Here is a 15,649-nt window from a genome sequence, read left to right on the forward strand (position 1 = left end):
TAGGGCAGCATTTAGGAATACATTTTAATGTTATGAAAATAGCACAAATGTTATCTGTCCTTCTACCTGTATTTTATTAAACATACGTTGAAATTTCAAAAGGCTTTGAGTATACATTTTCCAACGATTCCAAACAGAAGTAAAGTCAGTTTTTCTCAATTGCATATTAAACTCTCTTCACCATCTTTAGACTTTGAAAATCCTTTCTGTGTTTCCATTTCAATCTTCCAATTAGTTGACCTGGCTTCTCAGAACCTCTGCTTCCAGCCTAGGTTTCTCCTTCTACTACTTACATCTGCTCAGACAATTAATAGGAAATCATGCACAGAGGAAAAAAGCCTATGCAGTTAAATATCTTAGTAAGGAATCCCATCATCCAAAACACCGTTACCTTAATTTGAGTTGCTGAATTTTCCCCTCATTCTTTCTTCCTTATTGACCTATTAAAAAGGACCTCTGAAACCACAAAAGTGTGTAGGATTCAATCCGGCATAGCACCTATACTCCCAGAGACACAATGCAAAATTTCCACTTTAGTAAGTTTTATGTATGGTGGCATACACAAAATATAGTTTTGTGTAGCCTTGTATCACAAGGTCAGTTTATGAGCTTATCACAGTCTTTCACCACCATCATGACTGATTTACAGCAGCACAGAAGAGGTTAAGATGCAAAACAGCGATGCAAGAGAAGAGAACATCTAACACTACCATTGTGTATAGTGTGGATTACCAATCTTGATTTGCTTTTGCTTTGGCATATACGATTATAGGGTATTAATATATTCAACAACATAACTGATTTAACTGCCTGCTTCTCTGGCTTACATTCCTATTTACTCTACCTCCTGGAGAAGGTCTGGAGGATGCTGCAATAGAATTGATACAGTAGCATGATATAGAATAAAGTGCAGGTTGTATACCCCAAGTGCCAAAGTAAAAGAGAATTAGACATTATATTATGTTGTTGCAGTAAAAAGAATTTGTGAAGGTAAGAGAAGGTGTATGTTTTGAAGACAGGTAACACCCCCCCCAAAGCCTTTCCACATTAAAACAAAAACTCAAGTCATTTCATTCAAAGCCTATTCATTACAACACTTTGTGAAGTATTCATCCCCCTTGGTGTTTGTGCTGTTTTGATTTACACAACATGCCTACCACTTTGAAAGGGCAAAATATTTTTGTTGTGACACAAACAATTATTAAGACAAAAAAACCCCAGAAATCATGGATGTGCATAGGTATTCATCCAAACTCTTGTCAATACTTTCTAGAGCCACCTTTTGCAGCAAGTACAGCTGCAAGTCTCTTGGGGAATGGATTTTCACCCCTTCCTCAATGCCAAATTGCTCCAACTCCTTCAAGTTTGATGAGTTCTGTTGGTATACAGCAATCTTCAAGTCATGCCACAGATTCTCAACTGGATTCAGGTCTGGACTTTGAGTAGGCCATTCCAAGATATTTAAATTTTTAACTTTTAAACCCGGGCGGCACGGTGGCGCAGTGGTAGCGCTGCTGCCTCGCAGTTAGGAGACTCGGTTTCGCTTCCTATGTCCTCTCTGCGTGGAGTTTGCATGTTCTCCCCGTGTCTGCGTGGGTTTCCTTCCACAGTCCAAAGACATGCAGGTTAGGTGCATTGGCAATCCTAAATTGTCCCTGGTGTGTGTGCCCTGTGGTGGGCTGGTGCCCTGCCTGGGATTTGTTCCTGCCTTGTGCCCTGTATTGGCTGGGATTGGCTCCAGCAGACCCCTGTGACCCTATGTTAGGATATACTATAGCGGGTTAGATGAATGACTGACTTTTAAAAACCACTCTAGTTTAGGTTTAGCAGCATGTTTAGAGTCATTGTCCTGCGGGAAGGCAAACCGTCAATATCCTGACTAGATACAAAAAAAGTCACTGAACAAACCTCTCTATTATAAAAAAAAATCTTGGGAGGGAGGGAGACGAGACGTAATCTTCTCGGAAGACACTTTAACATCACGCGAGACAAGGCAGTGAGACAACATTTAAAACAAGTTCACGGACATCTAACCTAGCAGTTGTTGGAATGCATTTGGCAGACACACTTCATGTGCTCCCAGCTCTTAAAACAACGATAAGCCACAAGTAAAACACACAGCTCGCCAGCAGCAGCAGCAAGCCAGCAGATGATCTGACCACTTCTCCTCAGCGTGTGTTCTACCCCCCACCCCCCTTCACAACACAGCAGAGACACAAAGTGGCAAAAGGACAGCTGCTGTACAGGCTTTTAAATCATCGACGCACAGCGCAACAAACAGAACACGCACCTCACCAGCAGCAGCAGCAGCAGCAGCAGCAGAAAGACAGCAGATGATCCGACGGCATCTCCTTAGCGTGCATTCAGCCGCCCCCCCTTCACAATGTGAGCAGTGTTATACACCCTGCAAGAAAAAGAATTAACCACGCCCAGGACCGGAAATAAAGGACAAGTATTTTTACAAAAGTTTTAAAGTAAAAGTGTAAAATAATGCATATGTAACAATTCCCATGAAAATAACAATCTCTTTAAATTGTATATCCAGCAAACCAAACCCGGGGGTGGGTGAGCAAAGCAAGCAGGGGACGGAGCCCCCTAGTTTTTTATAAAATAAAAACATGATTTTAACAAAGGCTCTGCAATGCATGAAGCTCCTAAGAGCACAAAGGAGTTGCCTGAGAAGGCAAGGCAGTCCACAGCAACCGAAGTCTAAATACAGAATCCATAGTCAAAAACAGAGCACAGGTTCAAATAATCCAAGAAATCCCAAAGCAAAAGCAGAAAGCACAGTTAGACAAAAGAAACACTCAACTTGAGTTGAAATGAACTGCCAGGAGCTAAGGAAGGCCCTCCAATAAACAGGGTGGAAGGCAGTTCCTGGCGGTGATTGGCAGGTGGCACCGCCCATTAGGCAACCATTCACAAAACACATCAAATGTACTCAAACTAACACAAAGAATATTATACATAATAAACAAATGAAACATTAATAAAAATAAATGATACAATGTGTGGAGTTTGCAAATTCCACTGGTACTGTGATTTCCTTATGCATCTGGAAGAAATGTTAGGTTAACAGGTGTCTTGAAATACCTCAGAGTCCCCTCACCATATATTGGACTAAGGAGAATGATGGGAGTTTTTTCTTTTTGCAGTAAGGAAACCCGAAATCATCTGTGATGATATGGGTTCTACTCCATGCTCGATGTTCCCATTCAGCTTCTGGGAGCTCTGAACCCGACACCGTCAGTAATGTCACCAATGAGCTAGACAGTGAGGCACAACAAAGCAAAGGGATGGTGAAAAAGTGCCAAGTGCTTGTATTAAAACCAAGAAAACAAAACAGTGTTCAAATAAATAGTGCAGTGTCTCAAAAATACGTCATTAAATAAATAATACATTAAAAATAAAAAAATCCTTTAAAAAAACGAGGTTAAAACAATGGCTGGAAGCAGTCTCTTTAAAAACACAAAGCACGTTTCCTTCTTTTACTGGTGACTACCCTGCTTCTCCCATCCAGGGTATGCACCAGGGGAATCACCCTACATGCAGCTGACCTTCTTCTGCTCGACTGGTCTGGTGGCCTCCCAATCTCTGGCTTCGTTCAGCCCCTGCCAGACCGAGATTTGGCTTCCCCCAAAGGCCAGGACGCTCACGCTGGGGATTCTACTCCAAATCTCCAACTTCCGCTGCCTTCGCTGTGGCCAGCCAACCTTCTCCCGGTCACTCCCGCTCCCAACAAGCGCTCAGCAGGAGTGACCACTACCATCGGCCCTCGGGTGCCGGCCAAACACCCCACTCGGGCTCGCCTCTCCCAGCTGTCTGTATACATCTGCAAGTCTGTGCGCGTTCACTCGTTCACTCTCCTTCTTTCTCGCACACACCGGCTCCTTCACTTCCAGCTGCCTTCTTCCTTAATCTCTGTTTCTTTCTTTTTTTTTCCTCCTTTCTTAGCTGCCTCATGATTCTATTTATTACGTGGACGTGGATCAAATGTGACAATTAGCAGCTCCCGGCACCAATTACAGATGTGGACAACTCCTCACCTGTGCACTTAAGTGAGGACCATCCGAATCACCTGGGAACTGCTCCGGCCACACATATACCATGCCCCCCACTAAGCCGTGAGTGTGGCAATTATTTATTCAAAAAGCAGCCTTTTGACGTAAGCTGTGGACCCGCTACACCACATCATCATTATTTTTTTTCCTTAACAAATTCAATATTATTTTTTGTAACAGACATTGCTTATTAATCCAAATATTCTGTGTATCCTGTGAGCCGTTCAAAGCTGTACATCCCTAGTCTTGAGATGTCATAATATTATGGCCCCCAGGACATTGGTATATGAGCTAAATAACCTCAATATTTTGGACAGGACCATTATTCTGTAAAAGGTGCTAGAAGGCTTCATAATGTGATAAACAGCTTTCAGACAAAATTTCTCAAGCTTATGTAAACTAATAAAAGGGATCAAGGGAATTAACTACACCTCTGACCCAGCAGGAAAATAAGTTTTCTTAACTACAATGTATATGCAGAATGAAAAAGGAGGATGGATGGAAGCTGAGAAGAAGACACAGTTTCAGATGGAAAGGAAAAATTACCTCTTGAGTAATTTGTAGCCTAACAATATGCAACAAGTTTCTAAAATTCAGTAGTAAATTTTAACAATTTAACTAAAGGCTTTTATTGAGAATTTACTAATAAAAATGTCAGGTATAATTAACATAGTTGATTTGTAGTGCAACATTTACTATGTCATTACAGAAGCTTTGAAACTACTGAGCAGGTTTTACCGAAGCACAAAAATGGCTAGCATGGCAATTTTGTCTAAAAAATTGAATCCATATTGTGAGATAAGAATAGGCATCCCGGCCAGGGAGGAGCTTGGTTTATTAGCTGGACAGCAGGCCCAATAAAAATGACAGATAAATTGTCCGGCTGGACAAACAGATACCTTTGAACTCAGCCAGTATAAAATAATGAATGGACCAGCAGAAGCCGAGAGTCTGGAGCCATTCCATTCCCCAAATGCCAGGTAGCAGCGGTCCTTACATGAGAACCCAGTTGGGACATCTGCAGGGGTGTTTGGGATATGGAGTCCGGAAGCACAGCCTTGTTGGGGTCCCCATGTTCCAAACAGAGGGGGCAGTTGGGGGAGGACCTCCCTACTTTCATTACGGCCCAGAAGTGATTGGCCGAAGATGTGGCAGGGCTCTGTATGCATCCAGCATAAAAGGAAGCCCACTGCCACACATGGACGAGTCACAGTCAGGAGGCACCGGGCAACACTCAGTGAAGGAGAGAAAGAGGAAGAATTTTATGATTTATTGTAATTTTGGCTTATATATGGAGAGGTGATCATTTGAAGGTAATTTATAGAATACAAACACTTTATTTTATTCATTTAATGTGTGGTGCTTTACTGGGTCTGTGGTTTGGGGCTCTCTGGTTCCTCTCTGTCGTCACAATATACTATAGCAGCTTCTTCCATAATGCCATCAATTTGGTGTCATGGCTTACTAATGTGGTGGGCCTACATCCCAACTGCTTTGACCATCGCGACAGATCTTTTTCTACTGGACAAATATACCAAAGGAACTGTACTCTATTTTGCCTCCAACAGGGTTAGAAGATTGAAACAAAGTTCTGTTTTTCGATCTTTGGTTTACGCAATGTTTTTAACAAGTCTTTCACAACCACCACCCCCCCCCCCCATTGTGAATATGATTGTGTCATTGATCATTTAGCCAATGTAAACCTCCCCATTAACTCATCCAGAAAGTCAAGCTATGGAAGAATTGAAAAAATCATATTGAATAAAAATTTGAGAAATGGATTTATTGTTCCTTCTTACAGTCCAGTGCAGACAAGCGTCTTCAATGAAAAAAATAATGTAGGGTTGAGACCATGCATTGACTATCAAGAGCTAAACCGAATTACAGTAAAGAACACCTGCCCCCTTCATTTTATCTCACCAATTCTTAATCACATGACTGGTTTTACCATTTTTTCTAAACTGGGTTTAAGAAGTGCATATAATTTGATTAGGATAAGAGAAGGAGATAACTGGAAAATGCATCTAACAACACTATTGGCCATTTTGAATACCAGGTAATGCACTATGGGGTTACCAATGCACCAGCACTATTTCAATCTTTTGATGCGGACATTATGTGTTGGTTTATATTAATAACATTTTGATTTTTCCTTAAGGTTTAGAAACTCACAATCATATTTGTGAAGTACTGAAACATCTGAGAGTTAATCTCTTGTTCATAATATATAGAAATGTTTCATACTGATCAAGTGCATTCTCTGGGTTATGAAAGTATGCAAAATGGGTTAGCAATGCATTAAACAGTAGTCTTGACTATTTTAAATTGGAAAGCACCAGAATGTGATAAAGGTCCAACGCTTCATAGGGTTTGCAAATCATTACAGAAGGTTTATTGGGAATTTCAGTTCTGTTTTCTCTCATCACTTTCCTGACAAAGAAACCTAAGAAAAAATTTGCATGGACCCATGAAGCAAAAGAAGCTTTTGACAAGTTAGTCTTTATTCACCGCAGTCCCTATTTAGAGTCCCAAACTCATCACATCAATTCGTTTTTGAAGTTGATGCAACCAGTATTGGGGTAGGAGTCATTTTATCACAAAAATATTCTGATAAACACCAAATTAATCAATTTGCTTCAAGAAAAATGTATTCTGCAGAGCAAAACCTTGTTGCAGGTAACTGTGAGCTTTTGACATTTAAATTAGCTGCACTGACTATAAGAAGTTATTATATTTGAAGTCAGCGAAATGTCTTGATGCACGTCTAGCCTGTTGGGCTTTATTCTTCAGTTGTTTCAATTTTGTAATTTCTTATAGATCTGGTAAGATAAATGACAAAGCAATACTCTATTCTGCATTTATAACCCAAATGCATTATTCCTGAAGTTTTCAGGAGTCACTGAAACAGCTCCATCAGACAATTAATAGGGACTCTGCTCTGTTGGGCCCTTGAGCAAGGCCCTTAACCTGCAATTGCTGAGCGCTTTGAGTAGTGAGAAAAGCGCTATATAAATGCAAAGGATTATCATTATTACAATGATTCAAGAAGCCCAGTTTACTAAGCCTCCAAAAGTCACATTGCAGTAGACTAGCTATCCACTGGGCACTGGTACCTGTCTTTGCCTGATGCTGTGGGATAAGCTCTGGCCTCACCATGAGGTGTTTTAGAAAATAGATGCATGAACAAATAAACAAGTGAAACATACAGGTTCAACTATGTAGTGTAAGGCAGCTGACAAATGAAAATGAAAATTCCAAATATTAGATGGCAGAATAAGCTGCATCCCAGTTTTTTGAGGATATGCAATGTTACATAACATAATCGAATCTGCATAACCCAGTTCAGTGTGAAGCCAGAGTTTATCCTGGGCAGCAATGATTACAAACAAAAGATGGCTGATCAACATTTTTTTGCCATTTTCTTCTGGTGCCCCTTTAAAGTTCACTCCATGCTCTCCCAGCAACCCCAGCAAAAACACCTGAAGCTGACTAATGGTGAAGCACTGCCACAGGCTTATTTGTAGTTAATTTAAGTAACAATGTTACATCTTTACTATGATGTAGATTTGTCACGACAATGAAACTCCAAACTTCATTATAATAGTTTAAAAAGTATCAAATATCAATACCATTTTTTCTATACCTCAAGTGTGGAAGTGAGAGATGCACATAAAATTGAAGTTTAATTTTTAAAATGTTCTTAAATAAGACAAACGGTAAAAATATACCTACAGTGTTGGTGGGTGAATTGGCACATTCTCTCTGTAATGGCTACTTCTGTTTGTTTTCTCCCTTATAAGCATTGTGACTTTTCTGCGTCTTCCCATGTCCTTTAGTCTCTTCAACTTTTTTTCTCTGCACCCTTCTGATAAGTTTTGTTAGAACAGACTTTTACTCTGTCTTCCGACTGCAAGACATATTTAGACTTGCAGTGGTCAAAGCCTTATGACAGGTTTCCACAGTTGCTATGGCATCAGAAGCAGATGGTCCACTATATCTGTTATCAATGGCTTAATCTCACCTTCCTTTTAGAAAATCTCTTTCTAGATTAGGACTGGCCTCTTTTTATTTATCAGGCCTTGTTTACTAAATTGAATGGGACACCTCTATTATTTCTGTGTCACCAGTACTGTCACAGATTATCTTCTACTGGATATGCGGGAATTTTGTGGCAGTCTGTTTTTTTACTTTTAGAGTACTGAAGGTGGACCCCAGGTACAACAAAGCAATTTCATCCTCTCTGTGTTGTTTCTGTTTTTGGTTTATGTTCTGCTTAACATGCCCCAAGTGTGTTGTATAGTTCAGATTTTTTGCATTTGACTTCATTTGTCAAAGTGTTTTTTTTTTTTCTTTTGGCTGGATACGAGCAATGATGGATGCCACACCTGCAGAATAAAGGGGACAAGGTGTTTTTGTGTTATGTTTGTATGGGTTATACAACCAAGCAAGGATGTGGTGCTACATGTTAGTCTTCAAAAGTTGATTGGTTGATGACATTATATGGGTGCGTGGAGCTTCATGCTGCAGATAGATAGATAGATAGATAGATAGATAGATAGATAGATAGATAGATAGATAGATAGATAGATAGATAGATAGATAGATAGATAGATAGATAGATAGATAGATAGATAGATAGATAGATAGATAGATAGATAGATAGATAGATAGATAGATACTTTATTAATCCCAATGGGAAATTCACAATTTCATTAATTTCATTATGGGGTGTAGCAACACAGCTGGGCCCTACTTATTTCTCTAACTTTACATTTTCTAACCTATTGCTTCTATGGCTAACTTAAAGGTCACTTTCTTGGAATGTTCATGGTCTACTGTTTAATGTTAAAAAATCCAAGTATCTTCAAGTATATTTGGCAAATAAAACAGACAATTCTACAGGAATCTAGTCCATTGGTTCTTAAAGTATGGATCATGACTAATTTTGAGTTGTGTATTGTCTGATGTTGGATCGTACAGAGTTATGATTCACAATTCTAATTAATAGGAAAGGGTTGCGTATGGTTTGTGTAGTGTCTTGCAATGAGTTGCGCTGGTAGTTTAAGCAAATGCCATTGCATTGCTATAACATTGGAGTTTCTTCAAAGGGGACATCCCCTGTGTATGACTATTGGTGGCGCTTCTCCAAGGGGAAACTGGGATGTTTCTGGTTCAAAAAACAAAGAAGGAAAAATTGGGTCTTGGTAAAAAAAGGTTTAAGAACCACTGATCTAGTCCATGCACTGATATGGAAGTAGTAGATGCTTTTTAGCTGCTTATGCAAGCTTACATTTACATTTATTTGCTTGGCAGATGCCTTTATCAAAAGAAACTTTCAAAAGAGGTAAACATAATCAAGTAATATTAGGCTAGAGCCTGTTTGTTCAGCAAGTGTAGTAGGACAGGTAACAAAATGTTGACTGCCACAAGTGAAAAGATGTAATAACTAATAAATTTACAATCATAGATTAACGCTCAAAGCAATTAACCTTAATGTAACAACAACTCAACCAACAGTGTGAAAGATCACAGAGCAAAGTTAGTTTATTTATTTATTTTTGCAATCAGATAGATAGATAGATAGATAGATAGATAGATAGATAGATAGATAGATAGATAGATAGATAGATAGATAGATAGATAGATAGATAGATAGATAGATAGATAGATAGATACTTTATTAATCCCAAGGGGAAATTCACCTATCTATCTATCTATCATACTCCAGCAGCAGCATACTGATACAAAAAATAATATTAAATTAAAGAGTAATAAAAATGCAGGTAAAAACAGACAATAACTTTGAATAATGTTAACGTTTACCCCCCCCCCAGGAGGAATTGAAGTGTCGCATAGTTTGGGGGAGGAACGATCTCCTCAGTCTGTCAGTGGAACAGGACAGCGACAGCAGTTTGTCACTGGAGCTGCTCCTCTGTCTGGAGATGACACTGTTTAGTGGATGCAGTGGATTCTCCATAATTGATAGGAGCCTGCTGAGCGCCCGTCGCTCTGCCACGGATGTCAAACTGTCCAGCTCCATGCCTACAATAGAGCCTGCTTTCCTCACCAGTTTGTCCAGGCGTGAGGCGTCCTTCTTCTTAATGCTGCCTCCCCAGCACACCACCACGTAGAAGAGGGCACTCGCCACAACCGTCTGATCTTATTGCAGATGTTGAAGGATGCCAGTCTTCTAAGGAAGTATATTGCACAGAGAATCAGTATTGGCAGTGCAGTCCAATTTATCATCCAGCTGCACTCCCAGGTATTTATAGGTCTGCACCCTCTGCACAGAGTCACCTCTGATGATCACAGGGTCCAGGAGGGGCCTGGGCCTCCTAAAATCCACCACCAGCTCCTTGGTTTTGCTGGTGTCCAGGTGTAGGTGGTTTGAGTCGCACCATTTAACAAAGTCCTTGATGAGGTCCCTATACTCCTCCTCCTGCCCAGTCCTGATGCAGCCCACGATAGCAGTGTCGTCAGCGAACTTTTGCACGTGGCAGGACTCCGAGTTGTATTGGAAGTCCGATGTATATAGGCTGAACAGGACCGGAGAAAGTACAGTACCCTGCGGCGCTCCTGTGTTGCTGACCACAATGTCAGACCTGCAGTTAGACAGATACAGTGAAAAACTATTTGCCCCCTTCCTGATTTCTTATTCTTTTGCATGTTTGTCACACAAAATGTTTCTGATCATCAAACACATTTAACCATTAGTCAAATATAACACAAGTAAACACAAAATGCAGTTTTTAAATGATGGTGTTTATTATTTAGGGAGAAAAAAAATCCAAACCTACATGGCCCTGTGTGAAAAAGTAATTGCCCCCTTGTTAAAAAATAACCTAACTGTGGTGTATCACACCTGAGTTCAATTTCCGTAGCCACCCCCAGGCCTGATTACTGCCACACCTGTTTCAATCAAGAAATCACTTAAATAGGAGCTGCCTGACACAGAGAAGTAGACCAAAAGCACCTCAAAAGCTAGACATCATGCCAAGATCCAAAGAAATTCAGGAACAAATGAGAACAGAAGTAATTGAGATCTATCAGTCTGGTAAAGGTTATAAAGCCATTTCTAAAGCTTTGGGACTCCAGCGAACCACAGTGAGAGCCATTATCCACAAATGGCAAAAACATGGAACAGTGGTGAACCTTCCCAGTAGTGGCCGGCCGACCAAAATTACCCCAAGTGCTCAGAGACGACTCATCCGAGAGGTCACAAAAGACCCCAGGACAACGTCTAAAGAACTGCAGGCCTCACTTGCCTCAATTAAGGTCAGTGTTCATGACTCCACCATAAGAAAGAGACTGGGCAAAAACGGCCTGCATGGCAGATTTCCAAGACGCAAACCACTGTTAAGCAAAAAGAACATTAGGGCTCGTCTCAATTTTGCTAAGAAACATCTCAATGATTGCCAAGACTTTTGGGAAAATACCTTGTGGACTGATGAGTCAAAAGTTGAACTTTTTGGAAGGCAAATGTCCCGTTACATCTGGCGTAAAAGGAACACAGCATTTCAGAAAAAGAACATCATACCAACAGTAAAATATGGTGGTGGTAGTGTGATGGTCTGGGGTTGTTTTGCTGCTTCAGGACCTGGAAGGCTTGCTGTGATAGATGGAACCATGAATTCTACTGTCTACCAAAAAATCCTGAAGGAGAATGTCCGGCCATCTGTTCGTCAACTCAAGCTGAAGCGATCTTGGGTGCTGCAACAGGACAATGACCCAAAACACACCAGCAAATCCACCTCTGAATGGCTGAAGAAAAACAAAATGAAGACTTTGGAGTGGCCTAGTCAAAGTCCTGACCTGAATCCAATTGAGATGCTATGGCATGACCTTAAAAAGGCGGTTCATGCTAGAAAACCCTCAAATAAAGCTGAATTACAACAATTTTGCAAAGATGAGTGGGCCAAAATTCCTCCAGAGCGCTGTAAAAGACTCATTGCAAGTTATCGCAAACGCTTGATTGCAGTTATTGCTGCTAAGGGTGGCCCAACCAGTTATTAGGTTCAGGGGGCAATTACTTTTTCACACAGGGCCATGTAGGTTTGGATTTTTTTTCTCCCTAAATAATAAAAACCATCATTTAAAAACTGCATTTTGTGTTTACTTGTGTTATATTTGACTAATGGTTAAATGTGTTTGATGATCAGAAACATTTTGTGTGACACACATGCAAAAGAATAAGAAATCAGGAAGGGGGCAAATAGTTTTTCACACCACTGTATTCATAAAACAGATGGGTTTTCATTTGCTTCTAAAGTACATTGAGGGAGTCAGCAGTTCGGGTGGAGGTGGACAGCTCATTCCACCAACTAGGAACTACACAGGAAAAGAGTATGGATTGAGACTTCATACTACTCAGAGGCAACATCACTAGATGCTGTTCTCTTGCAGACTTGAGTGGGTTAGAAGGAGCTTAGCACTTCACCAGTGTTTTCATATACGCAGGTGCTGACTCATTGACTACTCTGTAGGAAACATCAGGGACTTAAACTGTGCTGCTACAAGGAGCCAATGCAGAGACCTGAAGAAAGGAGTGACATGTACCTGTCTCCACTGGTTAAATACAAGACGAGCCACTGCATTCTAGACCATCTGCAGTGGCTTGATAGCACATGCGGGTACTCCTGCCAGAACTGAGTTGCAAATCCAGATGCAACAAGACCAAAGCCTGTACCAGAAGTTGTGCTACTTATTGGCTATGGCTCTGGTAATGTTTATAGATGTTGTCACTTGCTGGTAGTAAGATAGCAATACACCTAATGACTCCATACTGGTTTTCATTCTTGCTAACTCAAGTCAAGTAATTCTAAATTTCAATTTGATAACTACTGTACAATTTCCATTTTTGAATTATTTTTCTGCATTAATGCAATTTGTTAGATATTTAACACATTCTCTGTTCCAATCAATGCACTCACTTTGTAAATTTATTTCTGATTTAAACCTGGTTGACTTCTCAATGCTGATTTTTGTAAAAAATTCTTCTATAAACTTGATAAATGTACTTCTATTAATTCTGACTGTGTGGACAACTTCATGTTTTTACTGCTTGCTTTAAGATACTCTAAAATTGGGTTCACAAATGGGGTTAAGTTGGGGTCAGAAACTGGCTGTCTGGGTTAGTGCTTCCATATTTCAATCTATATATACAAAAGTCAATGTATGTGTGTGTGTATGTATGTATGTTCCAGCATCACTTCCCAACCGCTGGAGTGATTTTTATGAAACTTGGTACACGTTTCTCATTGGTTGACTAAAAATACTGTAGGGTGAAATCAACCCTAACCCACCCCCTTCTGGGTAGGGTGGGGTGTGATCTTGAGGTCTTGTATGCATGTATCCAGTTGACACTTGGAGCAACCACCAGAGGGCAAACTGGAGGTGACTGCCAGCATTCTTTATGTTTAAGCACCACCGCAACCCTGTTGCTTTTGAAATTAAATGGAGTTAGCTGGGTTGGCATCCAGGGTATTTTTGGGACTCATTCTGTCTTTGTGACTCGAGCTGCCATATATATATATATAAATATATATATATATATATATATATATATATATATATATATATATATTGTCACGCATGGGTCACAGATTTGCACAGAGGCACAGGAGGTTGTAGAAAAAAACAGGAACTTTATTCAAAGCACGACAAACAAACATTTGTCAAAAGTTTAAACGTGCTCCATGACAAGTCAGAGATGACAGTTTTGCCAGGAACAGAGAATGTCAGAGAGAGAGAGAGAGAGAGAGAGAGAGAGAGAGAGAGAGAGAGAGAGAGAGAGAGAGAGAGAGAAAGAGAAGCAAAACAATCAATTCCAAAACCGACACGGATGCTGTACAAGGCTTTTAAGTAAGCAGAGTACCGCGCGAGAGGTTTATCGCGCGTTATAGCGCAAGTAAGAAGGGTAAGGAGCAATGTGAAGGTAGACTGTCAGCTGTTTCAGGGGTTTTCCCAGGGGCGTCTGTGTCCTCTGAGGGTGCGATCAGCCCTCCAGCTTACAATATATATTTTATATATAAATATCTTATATATAAAGCAGACTGTAACAATCTTGTGGTCTTGTATGTATGTTATCATCCAGTTGACGCTCAGAACGTTTCTTTAATCTTTAACCTCACAGAAAACAAATCTCTATAAAAGAAAATCCTGAGATGAGACGAGACAAGACTATTTCCAAGAGATTTTTTCAAGTCCCACGAGACAGCACTTTTGCCGTGAGTCACGCCCTCAAACATATTCAACCACACCCATGGTCCTCTCACCTCTCATTCGTGCGAATGCTTTTGACAGACACAGTTCCTGCTCGCTCAGCTATTATAAATTTTTACGTTTTCCTCACTTTAAGATCACAAAGAAAGAACACTTATTATGTCCAAATCTTATTGACGAATTTCATCCTGAAGGGTTATCAACTGAAGAAATGAGTATACAGGAAATCCTAGCACCAAGATACAATGAAGTCAAAAGAATTAACGCAAATATTGTCGATCAGTTACACACCAAATTGGTTAAATGCGTATCAATAGACTATGGTGAAACAGTGGGTGGTGATAGTGCAGACATGAAAACATCAGCTTACAATATCCCAAACAATATCTACAACTGTTAACACTAGACACCACAGGAGATCTTTTTATGCCATTCGTATTAAAACATTAACAGTTTCCTGTTAGAATAGCTTTTGCAAAGACAATTAACAAATCACAGAGACAAACATTCGAAAAAGTCAGTTTATTTATTAGAGAGAATGAAACGAAATTCACTCATGGGTAGTTATACATTGCATTGTCACGATGTAAGTCCAAACAGAATCAAAATTCAATGCGATATTGACTAAAATTTAATTCAAAAAATTGTTTTTACTGAATTTTAACAATAAAAGTGTAAGTTTAAAAAGTATTTGCATGTTAATTTCAAATCTAAACAGAACGAAGTTGTATTGCGCAACGAATATCACTAACGCAACATGACACATAATTTACTTTCAAATTATTAAATTTTACTATTTTTTAATATGGTTAATTATTCACTGTAATGTAAAATAGTTACAATCTGTTTAAATTGTACATCCGCATCCCCATACGCAAGTGGCAGAAACGCAAAGTCACTAGCGAGTAGCGACGACCCAGGGGTCGAAGCAAGCAGGGGGCAAAGCTCATTAATATTTTGGGGATGCTTTGCTGCTGCTGGAACAGGGTGCCCTGAATCTGTACTGCAAGGCACAATGAAGTCTGAAGATAATTAGGGCATTTTGGGATGAAGCATACAGCCTAGTGTCGGAATGTGTGTCTCAGTTGCCAGTCATGGATTTCCAACAGGATAATGGCCCAAAACAAGCAGCCCAGAAAAAATGAGAAGAAAGCATTTGACTGTTCTGAAATTGCCTTCTAGGAGTCCTGATTTGAATCTTACTTAACCTCTGTGGAAACAGCTGAAACTCACAGTTGGGAGATGGCATCCTTCAAATGTGAACTACAGCAATCTGCTCAAGAACAGTGGTCCAAACTACAGTTGAGAAGATCAGAACTCTCACTCAGAGCTACAGAAAACACTTGATTACAGTTACTGCAGCAGGC

General features: G+C 40.1%; 1 protein-coding gene across 1 annotated transcript in view; it reads right to left on the minus strand.

Annotated features, from left to right (window-relative positions):
- The window catches only part of LOC114669508 (presenilins-associated rhomboid-like protein, mitochondrial), a 1,019,231-nt gene that overhangs the window by 930,156 nt on the left and 73,426 nt on the right, over positions 1-15,649 (minus strand). The window lies entirely within an intron of this gene.

The sequence above is a fragment of the Erpetoichthys calabaricus genome, chromosome 2 (genome assembly GCF_900747795.2).
Source record: "Erpetoichthys calabaricus chromosome 2, fErpCal1.3, whole genome shotgun sequence".
Classification (NCBI taxonomy): domain Eukaryota; kingdom Metazoa; phylum Chordata; class Cladistia; order Polypteriformes; family Polypteridae; genus Erpetoichthys; species Erpetoichthys calabaricus.